The sequence below is a fragment of the Mustela nigripes genome, chromosome 5 (genome assembly GCF_022355385.1).
Source record: "Mustela nigripes isolate SB6536 chromosome 5, MUSNIG.SB6536, whole genome shotgun sequence".
Lineage (NCBI taxonomy): Eukaryota > Metazoa > Chordata > Mammalia > Carnivora > Mustelidae > Mustela > Mustela nigripes.
The window spans coordinates 115,543,199-115,563,850 of NC_081561.1; the positions used below are offsets into that span (position 1 = coordinate 115,543,199).

The following is a 20,652-nucleotide window of genomic DNA, read 5'->3' on the forward strand; positions in this document are numbered from 1 at the left end:
AGGGTCCCCTGGTCAAAACCTCGGTATCTCTACTGTACCGTGAATAAAGTCTGGGACTTTATTGTGGGACTTTATTGTGGCTTGTGGGACCCAACATCACCCAGCCGCTATATGCCTCAGTCCTTCCTCCCCTCCCCCACAAACCCCCACCCTTACCCCCCACCATACTGTGCCCTGGATTGCTACACCACAAGCATGCTGGGATTTTTTTCCTCCTTGAACATGTTGTACTTGTTCCTTTCCTGGCCCTTTGTACCCAGTGTTCCCTCTCCTCCTAATGCTCTATCCTGAAGGTGAGGCTATGCCCTTACCATCGCTCAGATCTGACCTCCTCTGTGTGGCTTACCTTCTCTAACTGCCTCTTCTCAGGATGGCAGTTCAGTCCCTTGCTATAGGCCACGTTGTGGCTGCCGTTTCTCATAGTCACTTATTTCTCAGCTTTGTGTGCCTAATGGCCCTATGAATTCAGTCTGTTTAAGATCTTGGTACTTGGGTCCATCAGTCTCTGATGTCACATAAATTGATGCTTCCCTCTTCCAACACTTGGTTAAAGCAGAAAACCTTACAAACCTCTGTGCCTAAGTCATTTTGCTCCCCATAGGCCCGTTTTGTTGTGTTTTTTTGTTTTTTGGTTTTTTTTCTCAGCTCATCTTCCATGCCATAAGTAACCTAGGGAGAGTTGGGATTGTAAACTGGGCCTGTTCCAGCCAAGCGGCCCTCGTGACACTACTGGGTCACCACATGTTGGTATGGGATTACTTGGCACAGTAATCTCTTCCCAAAAGCATAAGCAAAAACACTGAGAGTTCCTTCAGGTAGGACTTCCTAAAGCTACTCTCCCTGGGACTGACCTCAAGCAGCTGGGTGGAGAAAACAGTCACTTCCCTCTTCCACTCAGCTCTTCTTTCTCTCCATCTCTTTTGCCTTTGCCAAAGGAATAAACAAATAAGGCTTTCTTCCTCTTGTCATTTCTACATGATTTCAAACGCCTTTGTATAAAATTATATGCAAACATAACCATTTATGCTCACTAACAAACATCAAGATGAAAAGTAAAAATCAGTGAACCATTTTAATGTTTCATCCTTCAGTTACCAAGCTTCTGGATCTGGGCCAGACTCCAAATAATAGATTAATCCACGAGGTCTAGTCTTTATATATAAAGGAGAACTGAAGGAATTTAGAAATCCTCTCTTTTTCTGGGCACTTGGGTAGTTCAGTCTGTTAAGTGCCCAGCTCTTGTTTTCAGTCAGGTCATGATCTCCAGGTTGTGGGATGGGGCCCCATGAAGGGCTCTGTGCTCAGCGTGGAGCTGGCTAAACATTCTTTCCCCCCACCCCCGCTCTCTCCCTTCCCCCTCTGCCCCTCCCCCTGCTTACTCGTCCTCTCTCTCTCTTTCTCTCTCAAGTAAGTAAATAAATAAAATCTTTAAGAAAAAAAAAAAAAACCTTTCTTTTTCAAGATTGCCTGACTTTAAGTCCTATGACAAAATGACCCTTTAAATGACAAACACTGGGACACCTGGGTGGCTCAGTTGGTTAAGCAGCTGCCTTAGGCCCAGGTCATGATCCCAGCGTCCTGGGATCGAGTCCCACATCGGGCTCCTTGCTCGGCAGGGAGCCTGCTTCTCCCTCTGCCTCTGCCTGCCATTCTGTCTGCCTGTGCTCGCTCGCTCTCCCTCTCTCTCTCTGACAAAGAAATAAAATCTTAAAAAAAAAAAAAAGACAAACACTGAGGGTCTTATCCTACCTACCTCTACCCCACATCAAGCAGATGACTTGACTGCCCTAGAAGGAAAGACAAGTATATAGGAAAGCAAAAGAGAAAAACGTATATCATCACATGACTGACTTAGACAGAAATGTAGAGAATGAAACAGTACAATTGTTTCCCTGCAGGTAATTAAAAAAAAAAAAAAAAGAAAAAGAAAAAAAGAAAAGAAAACTTTATTTAGATAAAACTTTATCAACAAAAATGATAAGAATAACTCCATAATGTAAGTGTTATTTATTCAGCTAATTAAATCGTAGCTATAATTTGGGAAATACACACATGCATACACACAAATACACAACATATCCAAATCTGAGTTTCCAAGTAGATAACTCAGCCCATTTGTTGATTCTCATCATTTGCTCTCAATCAAGGTAGGATTTTAAATGTTTAATTTTGCTGACTTGCCAGCAAAGATAATTTTGAAAGCATCAGAAAAGATTTGGATGGTAAGAACAAAGCAAGAATGGCATTTGATGCTGAGGCAGAAAAATCATTAAAAAAAAAAAATGGCACAGATGCTCTAGTGTCATAAATGTCTGGAACCAGTTGAGATAGATACAAATGTCCCTTCTCTATTTTTTCTTAATTTATTAACTGTGTTGATCCTTTATGTCAAGATTTAAAACCAATGCATTACATATGTTATATGCAATAATTGCATTTGGTTTTGCTCATCTACAACTCTAAACACAAGATATATATGGTTTCAACACAGAATATTGATCTACCTTACTAAATATTTCATTCATTTTTTTCCAAATTGGTATTCAAATACTATTAGAAGTAGATATCTAGACAGAATTATCTTTTAAACAGAGTCCAGGAAACCATGTACAAGTGAAGACATTTTTGAGTACACACTTTTAAATTAGGGCTGGATTTGACCCCAGTTACACCTTCCAGCTTCTTATATAGATGATTTGTTTGAATTATCAAAACCCAGTAAAATGAGGATAATAAAACCTACCTTAAAATATTGCTGTGATGGTTAAATGTTAATCAAACACACCTAAAAAATCTTCAACAGTTGTTACAAAATATAGGGAAGCTATTCATCTATTTTACAACTTCAAGAAGGAATAGTTAAGATTAAAGACAAGATAAAAATGCCAGTTCAGTACTCTATATTTTTATTACCTTTAATGGATTTGAATCCAATATTAAAGTGCCAATTGGGAAGGAGAATACCAAATTAGGGGGAAAATCATTTTTTCTATTAAACATCAGCCAATGTTATGTGTGTATCCAGAAAGAAATTTGACTGAAATTTGCTTTAAAATCTACTGACTTCAGGAAGAAAAAATGGATTAGGAATTTGGGAGACCTACAATGAGGACAAGATGGGCATGTGTGCGTACATGTGTGTGCACTCCACAGCACATGCATGTGTGGGTGTGTGTACATGTGTGTAGACGTGTGTGTACATGTACTGGGTATGGAATTCCTAACAACCACTTACTAACCTCTATGTTTGAAAAGCTCAGTTCTACAGCAAAAAGACGTTTTTGACAGGGAATACATTCGTACCACACAGTTAAAGAAAAACTAAATCCTCTCTTTATTTGACTTTAAACTCCTCCATAGTTCCACTAGATTTGCTCTTGGTTGGGGTAATGTCAGTGGGTCAGCTTCCCACTTTGTATTAAATAGAATCTTCGTTCATTATAGAATAAAAAAATTCAATAAGGCTTGAAAGCACTTGCCTGCCTTTTATAGCCAATCATGTTTGTGGGCTCAGTCCATTTGAGCTGCTGTAACAAAGTATCGCAGACTAGGTAGCTGATAAACAGCAGAAATTTATTTTCCACAGTTCTAGAGGCAGAGAAGTCCAGGATTGTGGTGCTGGCAGCTAGGATGAGAGCTTCCTGGTTCACGAATGGACATCTTTTCACTGTGTCCTCATGTGGTGAAGAGGGCAAGGACACTATCTGGGTCCTCTTCATAAAGGTACTAATGCTATTCACCCCTCAGTACCATCATCATGGGCATTAGGATTTTAACATTTGCAGATGCCTGCCTGGCTGTGACTCTTGGTCGTGAGTTGGAGTCCCGCATTGGATTTGAAGCATACTTAAAATTTGGGGAAAAAAAAAAAAGGATTTCAACACATAAATTGGGGGAGAATACAAAAATTCAGACCATAGCAGCTGGCATATATCAACATGAAAATTCAAAAGTATTTGGACAAATCATCTAATTATTTGGTCTTTGGTTTGTTAAGCATCCAGATAATTAGAAGCATTCAGATCATTCAGTAACCTCTTTTTTAATTTTTTTTTTGTTTTGTTTTTGTGCTACATGTACAACGTATTCTGTAGGTGGAAAACATAAAAAATAGAGATGATGAAATCTACCTTGGTTAACAAGATATATTATTTCCTCAGAGTTTCAGTTATAGCATTCATTCTTTTTAATAATATTTCTTTTATGGGTTACCTCAGTGACTCAAGTCAGTTAAGCATCCAATTCTCGATTTCAGCTCATGTCATGATGTCAGGATTGTGAGATAGAGCCCTGGCTCAGACTCACTCAGTGCGGAGTCTGCTTGTCCCTCCCCTTCACTCTCTGTCCCTTCCCCTGCGTTCCCTCCACTTGCTCTTAACTGCTCATACTTAATGCTCTTGCTCTCTCTAAGATAAATAAATAAATAAAATCTTTAAAAAAAATAATATTTCTCTTGTTACATATTCAAATGACTTACATGGTTCAATAGCATTTTTCTAAAACTTAAATAATAAATGTATATAAACAAAAGGCACTAAAGTATATAGAGAAAGATCTATGAGAAGTATATGATTTTCTTTTTAGTTTTCTTTTGGTTATTTAACTGCCTATATAGTACACCCAGTACATTTAATTAACATACTTCCCCCCCCTTTCTTTCCCAACAGGCTTAGAATGCAATAATTCAAGAATTTTATAATACAGTGGAGTAGCTTAACAACTGCTTATGTGCTTCCCATGATATGATCTCTGTATTGTAAGTATATATTTACTTTGATGCTGGTTTGATTGTGAGAGAAATGTGTTCAATTAGAACTTGTACGTAACCTAGATTGTTTCAGAATTATTATACACTAAAACTCACCCAAAGTATAGAAAACATGTAGAAGTTTATCTTATATGAAGAGCTATTCTGTGTTGTATCAAAGTTAAAGCTTAATATAATTATCTATTGCAGTAGAGTAATACACTTTTGAGGTTTAGTTATATTTTTAATAAATATTTTACCTAATACCGTAATATCTGCATACTATTTTTAGTTTTCTATAATTAAAAAAAATATTGGACCTGCAAAATTTTATGTTGAAATATTAAAATCTTGAAATCATCTTTATAAAAATGTAATGTGTAATATCATTTTAAGGTCAGGCCCATTTCTTTATTAGTTACTTTTTCAAAAATGATTTTAGTTTTGGCAAGACAATACCTACACTACTAAATCATGTGTGTATGTGTGTGTGTGTGTGTGTGTAGTTTCTTTAATAAATTACATAAAAAGAAGAAAACTCATCTTTACGTGGTAAAGGAAACTCTTACTATTAATTTCACATTGCCAGAAAGCAAAGAAGGGAATGAAAGACTAGAATACTGTGCTGTTTTTGAGATCAGTACTAAGCTGAAAGTACTAACTCACAGGAGTGGGAAGGAAAAGAGGTAGCACAATACTTTTGCGCACGAGAAAATAAGCCAGAACTAGAGCCCTTCAGTAATTGAAAGTGTCCCCAAAATTTATGGCATGGTTAAGCCATCAGGTGATACTGTTCTTTGACAACACTTGATAAAGCCAGACCTGCAATATTCATCCTGCATCTTGCTATCCATTCTCCCTTCTCTTTCCTTGTTGGAAAGAGCATCTAACATCTGCCACAAGTGACTTGGAACTTAGTGATCCTTGATCTTTCTCTACAAAGGCAGGAGAATGAGGTGTGACTGATTATACTGTGGAGGCTGTAGTGATGGTAGACACATTATTAGCATGTCATTTCAGAACACTGAATGCTTTTTGACACAAAATATAATTTAATACACATTACATGGTTCTAAAGTAGTGCTAATTGATAAAGATAAAATGTGAGCCAAACATGTAATTTAAATGTTTCTTGTGGCCACATTTTTTAAGAGAAGAAAGAAGCAGGTAAATGGGATTTAATAATATATTCTATTAACCATATATATTCAAAATAAAATCACTAATGTGATTGATGTAAAAAATATTGAGATCTTTTATGTCCTTTTTTTTCACACTAAGTCTTTGAAATGCTGGTTGTACTTATAGGACATATCAATCAGGATATTACATTTTTATTGGATATTCTTGATCTATACTTAGATTTCATAAAATTCATAGTTGGAAAAAAGTAGATTCACAAAGCCACGTTGTCCTACACATACTTGAAGTATTCCAATAACTAAATTGAATATCACTTTTTAAATTTAAATTAACTAAAATTCAAAGTGATTTCCTCAGTCACACTTGCCACCTTTCAAGTACTTGACAGTTCCATGTGGTTAATACCCACTATGTTGGACAGCTCTTGTGCAAAGAACTGTAGACATAAAGCCATAATTCTGCCACCTAATGAATTTTGTAGGTTGATGTCAGAACACGCCAATGAAGTGTATTACTTCAAAATTTTAATGAGAAAAACATGTCAAATCCTACAGTTCTGACTTAAAATGAAATTTTAACCACTCTCATCCTATCCATGAGAAATTATAGATAAGAAAATATACAAGGTCTAAACCTGAACTTTAATGCACATTGGAATTTGTTTTAAATTTGCTTCAGTGTAAATGCCCTGTTGTAACTAAATGAATTAGCTGATCACAGCCCTTCCCATTACAATGAATGAGTCAAAAGCAACAAGTAAAATTCTTAAAGATATCTCCATCAAATACACTGTTTAAAAATGAAAATGGAAGCTTCAGACTTATAAACCACATATCTGATAAAGGATTTGTATTCAGAAATTATAAAGAAATCCTAGAACTTAACAAAAAGGAAAGAAACAACCCAATTTAAAAATGGGTAAAAGATCTGAATTCCACTAAAAAGATGTATGAATGGCCAATAAACGTATGGGAAGATGTTCAACATCATTTGTCATTACGGGGATGCAAATTAAAACCACAGTTAGAAACCACTAGACACATATTAAAATGAATAAAAAAAATTTTAAAAATCTGGCAATGCTAAATGCCGGTGAGCTTGCAGAGTCCCGGGGACTCTCATTCATTGCTGATAGGATTTTAAAGTGGTACCAGAACTTTGGAAAATTGTGTGCCAGTATTTTTGTAAACCTAAATATACACTTAACCATATGATCCAGCAATCCCATTCCTATATTACCAAGTGAATTTCAAATTTATTTTTACACAGAATTCTATATATGAATATTTATAGAAATTTTATCTGTAATTGCTAACATCAAAATAACCAAAATGTTCTTCAATTGGCAAATGGATGAACAAACTATAGTATATCTATACTGTGGAATACAACTGAACTATAAAAAAGAAAGAATTGTGGATTTATGCAATATCTTGGATGAATGTTAAATGTATTTTGCTAAGTGAAAAAAGAAAGAACCAAATGACCGAATACTATTGATTATATATATATGAAATACTAGAAAAAGAAAAATTTAGAAACAAGAAACATATCAAGAAACATACAGAGTTGACTGTAAAGTGATAGTGTGAGGATGTTTTGGGGGGTAATAGAACTGTTCTGCATGATACTGCAATTCTGGATGAGTGACTATGCACTCATTAAAACCTATAGAACTGTACACCACAGAGTGAGCTGTATAGTATGCAAGCTAAAAATAAGAAAACAATTGGATATTGACTGTGACAAATGAATCTAACCAAATTACAAAAGTTTTTCCATGGGGAAAATGATCTAGCCTAAGTAACTTAGGGAAACAGTCTTTTGAGAGGACAAAGACTAAAATGAATAATGCTGAAGAGAAAATAACTGTACATAGACATTGTACACTCTTTGATAATTCTTCCCCAACATGAGTACAGGTGAGTAATTATGTAACCACTTTAAATGTATATTAGGGTGGGACACATAAATAAATAAATTGTTGATAATAGAAACTAGGTTCCTCATTGTCAGTGAAAGAAGTTTAAATAATCAAAGGGAAATAGCTAAAATTAACCTTGTAGTGCTAGGTTAGAGACAGAGATATAATATGAACTATTTTTATTTTAATATACCTATTAATAGATACAAAAATAAATATGGATATGTGCACATACATGGGTATACATACATACTATTTATTAGCTCTACCTACTGAAAAGTCCTAGAAGTAGTAACACCACAGAAGCAATGAACACATCTTATGCCCAGATTTTAGTTACTAAATACCATTCTCCAATTTAAAAAAGGAACCCAGGGGCACTTTGGTGGCTCAGCTGGTTAAGTGTCTGACTTCGGCTCAGGTCATAATCCTGGAGTACTGTAGTCTGCATGTTCCTGTCCCCCAGCACCTCCCCCTGTATATGCTTGCTCTCTTGCTCTCTCTCTCAAATGAATAAAACCTTAAAATTAAAAAAAAAAAAAAAAGGAATCCAGGCCATCAGGAAAAATGGCTGATTTGAGAAATATGGAAGGAAAAAATGTAGTTAAAACTCAAATAACTTCTAGTGTCAGAAAGTAAAAAAGTGCCAAAAAAGTCATTAGGGCATGTCAAAAGGACATGGGAGCCAACCAAAAAGAGTTCCCAGTGACCAAAAGTGGCTGCACTTTGTGCAAGAAAATAATGATTCTATTAGGCTATAACCTAGCAACTGAAATAAATATTGATGAATTCACACTGATACAAATAAGTGATTAAAGAGAAAGAAAAATAACAGAGAAAGTAAAAAATCATCTTTACAGAAGAATTCCAAATAATATACATAAACACCTCACCCACCTCCTAGGAGGCAAAGCTTAATTCCTCTTCCTTTGAGTGTGAGCTAGACTCCATGCCTCAGAGAGTATAGAAATGTGGGGCAAAGGTATTTTTTCCATGGAGAAATGTGGCAGATACCACTTTCATTGAGTGATCAAGCTTAACATCTCCAAAATAAGTTATGATGACCTCCTGTACTCTCCTGTGATTTTATGAGTACACTTCATTTCTGTTCTATTCTTTCCACAAACCCAGAGCTCCATTGTAATCTTGAAAGAAATATGAGGCAAAGTCAAATAGAAGCATGTGCTACAAAATATGTTATCAGTATTCTTCACAAGTTTCAAGATCATGAAAGACTGAGAAACACAGCTAGAGAGATGAGACATTATGACTTAATGCAATGTGGCACCCTGGATTTGGTCTTTAAACAGAAAAGAGGCATCAGTGGGAAAACTGGTGAAATCTGAATAAAACCTGTAGCCTAATTAATACTATTTTGCCAATGTTCTTTGCTTTGACAAATGTACCATCATTTTTGATAGTGGAACAAGCTGGTGAAGGGAGTTCTCTGTACATCCTGGCAACTTTTCTATAAGTTGTTATATTATTTATAGATATATTAGCAATACTTCTATTACATATACATATAGATTTTTTACATGCCTATAAATCATTATTATAAAGATCTTTGAATATGAATTATAAGTTTTTAATACTTGGTCAATGATAAATTTACTTTTAGAAAGAGTCTTCTCATATGCAATCTAATCCTTTCTACCCCAGCAATAAGCACATCTTGCCATTTTTGTGTATGTACTCTAAGTTATTAAGAACCCCTTCCCCTTATTTGCCATAAAAATGTTCTTTCATTACTTAAAATTTGAGAATTATGAGTTTTTCAATGTATTCATATTTTTAACAATTCATATTACTTAAACCGTCCAAAATAATGGTTGTTTTAATTTATAATTTATAATGAAATTTAATTAAAATTAAATTTGGCCCTTTGACTCCATATTATTTGGCAATGCAGCCTTACTGTTCACATAGGCATAGCAGCTTGACGGTCATTATAGCTGGCTATAGTTTTTACTGTATAAATGGATATATGTTTGGACATAGAAAATCCATAAATGGCCAAAATAACTATAGTGCCTTTTTAAAATGGAATACTTAAAGGCTTGTTTACCTTATCTAATGAAATAGTATTGCATCACAAGACCAAAATCCCCTTATTGTTTTTAAGTTTAAAGGTTTCTTTATACACATATGACATTTCAGTCTTACAGAGAGTATGCAAAGTAGGAAATTCAAGTAACATTCTTTAGTTATAAACAGGAAAAGAAGGAAGTCTCTGCCAGGCTAAGTGACTTGCCTAGAAGCAGGCAGGTTGTGAAGGGTTGAACATCTTTGTACAGCACACCTGGCTTACCTCTGAATCCTTCTCTTTTGTACCACTATATGGCCATATTCTTATTTGTTAGAGTATATTCTTGTTTTTCTTAACTTTAGAGATATCCAAGCTCTTTTCCTTAATTTAAAACAAATTTTAACAAATTGTACACCACTAAAAGAAAAAATATTATTCACATTTAAGGCAAAAAATTCCACCTGAAATACCTATTTTCTGTTGAACTTCAAAATCCAATCTAGATTACTAGCTTGGAAATCACTATTGCTAATTTATTTATATTATATAAAAGTATGCTTTCACTTTAAGGAAATCTAGTGGATGAGAACCATAAAAATCACAAAATATATTAACTGAAAATTATTTTTTATTATAAATAATAATTATAAAATTAATTATAAAATAATAATTTGTCTCACAAAAGCATTTATCATGACTTTTCTTAGATAACAATCTTCCCTGGTACAATTCTGTTCAGTTTATACATAGTATTTCAGAAGAAATAAATTTTATGAAGCAAAGCAGACCTACCCATGGACATTGTGATCCCTGCCTTTAGTATTTTAGTATTTTAGATCCTTGCCTTTAGTCTTTACATCGCTATCCCTATATGCTGCAGTTTCTCTAGGAGTGATCTGATAATCCATAGGCAGTTTTAATATGGGAAAAATTTATAGCATACTCTCACTTGTCAATAAATCAAGCTTTCTCCCTATTGCTTTCCAATCACAATACCAACTTCTAAGGGAACTTGTTTTATTAGGTAATTTGAAAATACTTTATTAGGCTATTTGAAAAGCTCTTGAATAAAAGAGGATGACAAACAATAAAAGAAGATACATTGGTAGGAAAAAAACCCCTATACCTTCAAATAATAGTATACTAGCTACAGAAGACATGTACAAAATCAAACTAATCCATCCTCTTTGTAAATCCCATTTGGTAGCTCTTAGAATACATAAATATACATTGAAAAGAATATTCCAAATCTACTTCTACCATATCTGAATGCTTAGAGCTCTCACTGTTTTCTTTTTTCTAATCTAAACTCCTTCTACCATCATAGAAGCCTATTGCATTTTTGTTTTTATTGTTCAAGAAGTTATTCGGAAAGGTTTTTTTAATAAGGCCTCTCTCTTTTGTACTAAGCCTTCCTACTGTACTGTCTGGTGAATAATGTGTGCTTAAAAATATTTATAGTGTTGAATTTTAAATAAAATACCATAGAGCACATTTTTCATTCAAGGAAACTAGGCTTAAGATGTCAGAGAGTAACCGGGGTAGCATGAGTGGAACCATAGGTGTGATTGGCTCCAGAGTCCTGGTGTTTGTGTTGACCATTGTATATGCAAACACTTATATGATTCTAGCAGATGTAGGGTAGAGTATAGATAGCCAGATGCACTCATGGAGGGATGGTGGAAGATGGATGGATGGAAAGACAGACAACTGCTCTATTATGGTTCCCTAGTATCTCCCATACAACAAATAATATTTTATCCAAAGGTAGAAAACATGTTAAAGGGAATTGGGAAAGTAGTTGATAGAGAATTCCACAGAACTTGGATAATAATAATAATTTGGAGAAAACTGAGGATACAATACTTGCACCTTCTGTGCCCAGGAAAACTTACTGCTTTATTTTGGTTACTCCAAAAAAGTCCATATTTTATCTTAGTAGTATGGTCAGATCAATGCCTATGGAAGACTGTACCTATAATAATGGCTACTTTATATTCTTTCCTTATCCCTTTAATGATATATCTTTATTTTGAATATGTAGATATAAGCAGCTCTAAGACTATACTTCAAATTATATGCTCTAGGGGAAGAATTAGTAGACAAAGATGTTTGGAAAGTCAGAATTTATTATTGTCAAATTGGTCTTAAAATTTTATTTTTAGTGACAATGATTTCCCTGTAGCTACACTATAAACAGAAAACACTTTACAGTGAACCAAGTCCTCTAGGAAAAAATAATGTGGTGTGAATATTTATGTAAGTAAGTACTTAGAAAAAGTAGGAAGAGATAAACATAACCTAAACTTTTATTTAAAACCATGCGTAGTAGCCCTGTGAGATTTCTAGCTATTCTTATAAAATAAATTACCACTCTAGGGATCCTGGGTGGCTGAGTGGGTTAAGCCGCTGCCTTCAGCTCAGGTCATGATCCCACGGTCCTGGAATCAAGTCCCGCATCAGGCTTCTTGCTCAGCAGGGAGACTGCTTCTCTCTCTGCCTCTGCCTGCTTGTTTGTTCTCTCTCTCTCTCTCTGACAAATAAATAAATAAAATCTTTTTAAAAGTAAATAAATAAATAAATTGCCATTCTATAGATTTTCCAGTCCAATTTTAATTGTTTTCAACTATCTCTATTTGGTTTTCTCTTCTTTTCAGTATATCTTCCTATCAAGAAATTGATCTTTCATTTTTTATGTCTCAGCACTTTTTCAAATTCATATTATTTTTGTACTTGAAACAGTAAGATGTTAATTTAAAATTTGTGACTTTAAATCAATGTCATTTATACCAAAAAAAGTTAATATAGTGATTTCTCCATTCCTTTGTTGGAATATCATGATATGTCTCAAAATAAATCTGTATTGCTGCAGGCATATGCACCCTTGGTTTTATGGATGCACAATATCAAATCTTCATTATGTTCAGAGCAGAGGTGGAAAATGGAGAGCTGCTGTCCATGACAAAGTGAGGGGAATTCATCAGTAAATCTTCAGGGAGGAGAAGATGAACAATGTGTTGGATGGCCCAAAGAGTTTTAGGAGAGTGATGATGTGTGTTCAATATTAACTTTCATACTCTGCTATAGTATAACACCTCTCCATCTAAAACTTCAGAAACACCTGCTTACTATGCCTCATTTATGGCAAATAAGACATGAGTAGAATTTTTAAATTTCTGAGGTATGAAGTGAGAGCACTAAATAATCAGGAGTTGATAAGAACCTTGTAATTCTCAGAAAATCTTTTGGGACATTGGAATTTCCATAGAATATGGGAAGGTTGGCTAGGAACTTCAAATACAGAAACCGCAATTTATATATAGGTTACTTTTGTTATTACATAAATATTTAAACAATATTATTTTTAAAAATTCAATAAAAATGTATTTCACCCAGAATCCAATCACCCCATAGTTATTAGTCTATGTTTCTTTTTTTTTTTTTTTTTTTTTTTTTTTTTTTTTTTTTTTTTTTTTTTTAAGATTTTATTCATTTATTTGACAGAGAGAAATTACAAGTACACTGAGAGGCAGGCAGAGAGAGAGAGAGAAGGAAGCAGGCTCCCTGCTGAGCAGAGAGCCCGATGCGGGGCTCGATCCCAGGACCCTGAGATCACGACCCGAGCCGAAGGCAGTGGCCTAACCCACTGAGCCACCCAGGCGCCCCTCTATGTTTCTTTTTATTCCCAATTCATATTTACACATAATTTTACATGGTATAATTATAATTTTGTGTTTCGATTTTGGGCTCAACCCCAAATCCTAACCACTTTAACATACATAATAATTATTTTATAGGTATCCTTATAATGACTGTTTACTTAGTTCTTTTCTTTTTTAAAAATTACTTTTATTTTTTTTTTCAGTGTTCCAAAATTCATTGTTTATGCACCACAGTCAGTGCTCCATGCAATACATTCCCTCCATAATACCACCAGGCTCATCTAAACCATCTTCTCCCCTCCAAAACCCTTGGTTTGTTTCTCAGAGTCACAGTCTCTCATGGTTTGTCTCCCCCTCGGATTTCCCCCAACTCACTTCTCCTCTCCATATCCCAAAGTCTTCCGTGTTATTCCTTATGCTCCACAAGTAAGTTAAACCATATGATAATTGACACTCTCTGCTTGACTTATTTCACTCAACATAATCTTTTTCAGTCCTGTCTATGTTGATACAAAGGTTGGGTAGTCATCCTTTCCAATGGATAATACTCTGATGGCATAATATTCCATTGTATATATAGACCACATCTTCCTTATCTGTTCATCTGTTGAAGGTCATCTTGGTTCTTTCAATAGTTTGGTGACTGTGGCCACTACTGCTATGAACATTGGGGTACAGATGGCCCTTTTCACTACATCTGTATCTTTGGGGTAAATACCCAGTTGTGCAATTGCAGGATCATAAGGTAGCTCTATTTTTAATTTCTTAAGGAATCTCCACATTGTTTTTGAAATGTGGCTGCACCATCTTGCATTCCCACCAACAGTATAAGAGTGTTCCCCTTTCTCCACATCCTCTCCAACACAGGTTGTTTACTCTCTTCTTAACTTTGGCCATTCTAACTGATGTAAGGTGGTATCTCAATGTGGTTTTAATTTGAATCTCCCTGATGGCTAATGATGATGAACATTTTTTCATGTGTCTGTTTGCTATTTGTATGCCTTCTTTGGAGAAGTGTCTGTTCATGTCTTTTGCCCATTTTTTGATGTGATTATCTGTTTTGTGTGTGTTGAGTTTGAGGAGTTCTTTATAGATCTTGGATATCACCCCCTTTTCTGTAGTGTCATTGGCACTTATTCCATGTGTTGTCTCTTTCTTTTATTGATTGTTTCCTTTGCTGAGCAGAAAATCTTGATGAAGTTCCAAAAGTTCATTTTTGCTTTTGTTTCCTTTGCCTTTGGAAACTATCTTGAAAGAAGTTGCTGTGGCTGATGTAGAAGAGGTTACTGCCTATGTTCTCCTCTAGGATTTTGATAGATTCCTGCCTCATGTTGAGATCTTTTATCCATTTCGAGTTTATCTTTGTGTATGGCATAAGAGATCGGTTGAGTTTCATTCTTTTACACATAGTTGTCCAATTTTCCCAGCACCATTTATTGAAGAGACTATCTTTTCTCCACTGTATAATTTTCCCTGCTTTGTTGAAGATTATTTGACCATAGAGTCGAGGGTTCCTATCTGGACTCTCTACTCTGTTATTGGTCTATGTGTCTGTTTTTGTGCCAGTACCATGCTGTCTTGGTGATCACAGTTTTGTAATAAAGCTTGAAATCAGGCAACGTGATGCCCCCAGTATCGTTTTCCTTCTTCAACATTTCCATAGCAATTTGGGGTCTCTTCTGGTTCCATAAAAATTTTAGGACTGTTTGTTCCAGCTCTTTGAAAAATGATGGTGGAATTTTGATCAGGATGGCATTGAAAATATAGATTGCTCTAGGCAGTATAGACATTTTAACAGTGTTTAATTCTTCCGCTCCATGAGCATAAAATGCTTCTCCAACTTTTGCATATTCTTCAACTTCTTTCTACTTAGTTCTTTTCTTATCTTTGATATTTGGATGTTCATGGGTTTTCATATATACAAACAACAGTTTAGTATAAACTTTTAACAAATATTTTTGTCCTTATTTTGGATCATGTTCTCTTGTGGAGGAAGTAGATTCTGACTTAAGAGTCAGTCTCTAGATATTTGGAGTATAACTAGGTATATGGCTGTGGAAAATGGTCTCAAACTTTCTAAGCTTTGTTTTTATTAAATGCAAAATGGAAATAAAAATAGGACTTACACTGTAGATTGTTGGAAGAATTAAATGCAAAAATGTATAGCAAAGATTACCCAGTGTCTGAGCAAATTTCTAGAAATTAAACTATTGGGGATAAGGACATGATTATCTATATTCTTCCCAAAAGTCTTGCACAAATTTTTAACTTTCAGAGTATCCAGCTGCTGATAGGATGAAAACTGACCCTTAATATCTTAAACAAAACACCACACTCCTGAATTTATTGCTAACTTAAGGAAGGGAGAACTACACTTCTCAGAGCAGAGAAGTCTGCTGATACTATACAGGGTTTGGGTTTAAAGTAGAATTCAGGGATTAGCAGGCTTCCAGAGGAAATTAGTGCATCGCTGTTATTTGTAGGAACATGGTTTCTTTGGTAAGAATGTCATTGATTAACTGACTTTCATAAGTGTATTCTTCAAAGTGAGTCTTTTTCCAGATCAACTTTCAGAATTTAGGATTGTTACCACTTAGTTCATTTGCAAACACGTGTTCACCCAGGTACATTGCCATGAATTGATCAAATTTGTGTAAAATCAGTTCATATGATTTTGAGAACTGTCAATAACTGATTAAACTGGCTCAAAACCAGTTCTGATAGTTACTTGCTACCACAGCTGCAGAAACTCGGCCATTGTTGAAGAGTGTGGGAGCATTTTATTCTCAAGCTATATTTGAAATACCATATCGGGAAAAAATTTCCTGAGGAAAATGATGAAGGATGTCAAGAAGCACTCTCAGTAAGGAAGACTAGGAAAAAACTACAAGTTTGCACTTAATGCAGTCTTCTGATTGGCAAGTACTACATCAGTATCACACAGTGACATAAATGGGGAAGGTTAATACCCACTGAATAGACAAGGGAAACTCAGATGGAAGTTTATGTAAGTTAATAAAAAGTTCTCAAAAAAAACTTATTTCCTATTTCACTATCAAAAAAAAAACATAAAATTTTACATTTTGGTGGGGGTTATAAGTGTCTTTTATTAACCTTTTTAGATCACAGAGCTGCTTTTCTTCAAAGAAAGATCAGAGTATCTGATCTCTGTTTTGTTTTTGTATCATTTCTCTCTCCTTTTTAATATAAACTGCACTGTTACTTTCTGGTATTTCACTGTAGAATAGTTTCCATTTCCTCTCAGAAAGTTGCCCGTACCAGTTCCAAAATCCCTTTTTGGCTCTCATCCTCCTAAATTTCCTTCTCCTCCATTGTTAACAATTGTGAACACTTCTTTCTTTAATTGATGTTCAGATTCGAAATATTGGAGTCTCTTGTTTTTTCTTCCACCCCCTTCTGTTCTAACACGCAAAACTAAATATCTTCTCTTTTCTGGGCCAGACCTTTCCAAAAAGATCTAAGATCTATTTTATTCTCTCCCTCTGTCTCTCTCTCTCTCTCTCTCTATGTCTCTCTCCCTTTCCTGAGAAGTATCTTCATAGGTTAGGTGCAGGGTAGCTCATTGCAGATGATGCCTTTGTCTTCCATTCTGCTACTCTTCTACAACCTGTTCCTTCACAGTCAACAGATGGCCTATTCCACCTTGATCTCATAAAAAGGAGCTTGTACTCTGGGGTCAAACAGAAGAGTAAGAAATTCCCATGTCTTCTATTTATTGGGAGCTGTGACCTTATGTGAGTCATTAAGTTCTATGCATATTTCTTTATCTGTAAAATGTGAATTTGAGTACACAGGATGGCTATGGTGATGTGATAAAATCACATATAAGAAGTACCTAGCACACTGTCTCTACCCAGGAGGAATACATAAAAAATGCATCTTCTTATTTGTGTTCATTTCTCATCACTTACTGCATTGACTCTTCCTCAGAATTGTATAACCAAAAGACCCAGGAGACCCATTGTCAAAAGCCCAGTGTCTTTGTCTGTAAGGATATTGGAAAATTTATCTAATTTTACTCATTTGGAAAGAGTAATAATTCTCTATCTTAGCTTCATTGTAAGGATGACAAATTGAAGTGTGATAATGACTTACAAAACTACTTCTAAGTATAATAATAACAATAACTGTTAGCATTTTTTTCATTTGGCAACACAAGGTATTGTGTTGGCACTTAATTTATGTATATATGCGAGCTCAATCATTACAATCACCTACCAGAGAGTGAATATTCTTTCTAATATATATGTAAGGGAACTGCAGCTCAGAAAGATGAAGTCATTGGGCCAAATGTACATATTTAAGAGGGAGCAGAGCTGAACTGAGGTACTCTGAATATTTACTCTTATCCTTAGAGCACTATGAAAATCTGAGGGGTCACAGTTGCATTCAGTCAGTGTCCTTTCACTAAAATGGTCCTTGGCCCGTTACTTGAATTGTGTCCCATCACTACCTAGCCCCCTTTAAAGGCTCCTGTTAATTCTTCTAAAGATGTTTTGGAGTTAGATTCTGTTTGAGGTTATAGCTACTTTGTTTCTCATATCATTAATTCATAATTCCCTTTTGTAATCTCATGGCTGCGACCTATGGAAGTGCGATAGGAGATTTGAAAAAGGAAAGGAAGGGGAGAAAGAAGGGCAGGAAAGAGGAGGTAGTGAAGGGGGAGGGAGAGAGGGAGGATGGGAGAGTAAACATACAGAGGTGGTGCTCCCTCTCAGGAATGCACTTAAGCTTTTCAGGGTGAAGGTTAACCCGAGCTCCTTTTTCCTCCTATGCGATGCTGTTGTCAGTATAGTCTGTCCCCTTCTATCTCCACCAGTGCTTAAGCTTCTCTCATGTCTCTGCCCCCAGGTACAGATAAAAACTGTGCTGCAACCTTTGAACATTATTGTTTGCTTCCCTAAAGTTCTGAGTTTTTGAAAGTGCTCACTGAAATAAGGAGAGAATATTTATACGCATACCACCCTGATGCTGTTCTGTAGATCCAGGACACATTGAAAATTGTCAATTATACACAGTGAGTTAGGTTTCAGTGCATTTCAAAGCAAAGAGTTCTCTTGACTCTATTCTCAACTAGGAAATTGAGTGTGGTCTCTATATACACACATTTCTAATTCCAATCTGCATTGAATTCATGTTATTTGCTCTTATAAGCATGTTTATTTGATCTAGATGAATTCCATGGAGACAGAGGCAATGCCGTTTCTGTACTCTAACTTTCTTGTTGGAACATGGCCAGGCAGTGAATGAGAAATATAAACTGGTGATTAAAACGGAAATGAACAATCATCTGTAATAATATTAAATAGTTGAACAGAGAATTTAAATCTAAGGGTCAATGCTTATTAACCTAAACAATAATTCTTAAAACACCATTTTTATGAATAGTTTCAGATTATTATTTAGCCTGAGAGGTAGTAATTTCTTTTGCTAAAAAATAGTTTTTCTTCAAGTAATTGTAAAAGACTTCATAAGACAAATCGAAGATCAATGGATTAGGCAAGTAATAGGCTCAGCTACATAATTATCAAAATCTTTAAAGTAACAACAACAGACACTATAGACAAAGTAAATGCTTTTTAATTAAAAAATTTGGGAGGTATTTGCCAAAATCATATTAGACAAAGACCTAATTTTGTGAAACGTGAAAAGTGCCCTAAAAAGAATTTTAATTAAATTACAAGAAGAACACAATAAAAGGGGCAAATAAAATATGAACAGTCATTTCATAAAAATCAGAAATGAAAATGATCCACAAATAAAGGAAGTGAAGTCCAATCTTACTAAATAATAAGCAGGGAAATGCAATATTTGTGCTTTTATGGGATATTTTTTCATTGGTTTAATATTGTATGGTTCATATATCCATTTCCAATCATTAGAAGAAGGCTAAAATATATAATAGTATATGCTTACCAATCAGTATTAAGCAACCATTGAAAATAACTTGATAAATATATAAAGACAGAACAGGTATCAAAGCTATGCAGTACAAAAAGCAAGTCTTAGAAAAAGATAAGTATGATGACCTCAGTTACCTAAAAAAAATGCATGTACTATGCATATAGAAATATACCAATATGTATAAGGTTAATGAAAAAATTCTAGAAGGATCTATGCCAAACCAAAACAAAAGTGGTTATCTCTAGGACAGGAGAGAGGGTTAAGTGGAAAAATTAGATTGGGTGCTAATGTTTACTGTATATTCCTGAATTGTTTAAATTTTAATAACAAAATACATTATTATAATACTTACACACTTTTTATAAATTAGACAAATATAGACACTACATAGTAAAATGTTTTCAGAGAAAATTTATTGGTGAATTATTAGTTCATTAATAATAGTGTTCTCAAGAGTTGATTTTTTATATTTCTCTTTTTTCTGCAATTAAGCTTTTGTTATGTTTTTTTTTAATCATACTGGCAGGGCTAACTTTGCCTAGAATCAAGTATTTTTGGTAAATTAGAATCATTTGGTAAAAAAATCAGAACCTCCTCAATAATACCACACTGCAGAGTGGGAAAGGTAGTGAGAATCTCAATCAACATGTTTGTTGGAAGGCCAATTTCTGACCTTTGTATTTGAAAATATATTTTTTTAACAAAGAATGAAAAAAAATTAAAATTAGGTTTTCTCTCCTGGAAGAGAAAATCTTGTTGGGTAATCTTATAAAACATTTAAAGAGACTTACTCTGTACCCATGTAGGTTCAGCACTTGTATTAAATAAGATGGAAGGAACATAGAACCTGGGGTGGATACAAATGTCTCAGTAGAAATGTGTGGCATACACCACCAATTACATGTCCTCCCTACCATCCACCTTAAGTGGCTCAGTAACACAATTTCTGAGTCTCCATGGGTTGCTTGAAAAACTTAATAGACCTCTATTCTTTTGTGAAAATACCTCGCAAAAAAGGGAAGAAATGGAGGAAGAAATGTTGTAGATTCCCTTCAATGAATGAACCTGAGTGAAACTTTCAGTCACTTCAATTGTTGCGTTACTAATATCCAACCTGGCTCTACATATTCCTTCTCAAATGGTATGGAAATAATTCTTATTTTTCCATAAGGGTGAGGCACTAAAATATTTTTCTTCTACACAATTTAAACTGAATTGCATA

General features: G+C 34.7%; 1 protein-coding gene across 1 annotated transcript in view; it reads left to right on the forward strand.

The window, feature by feature from the left end:
• Positions 1–4,668: 4,668 nt before the first annotated feature.
• The window catches only part of FUT9 (fucosyltransferase 9), a 98,322-nt gene continuing 82,338 nt past the window's right edge, over positions 4,669–20,652 (forward strand). The window contains exon 1 of the mRNA XM_059401083.1: positions 4,669–4,756. The gene's annotated coding sequence lies outside the window, so the exon portion shown is untranslated. The remainder of the gene's footprint in view (positions 4,757–20,652) is intronic.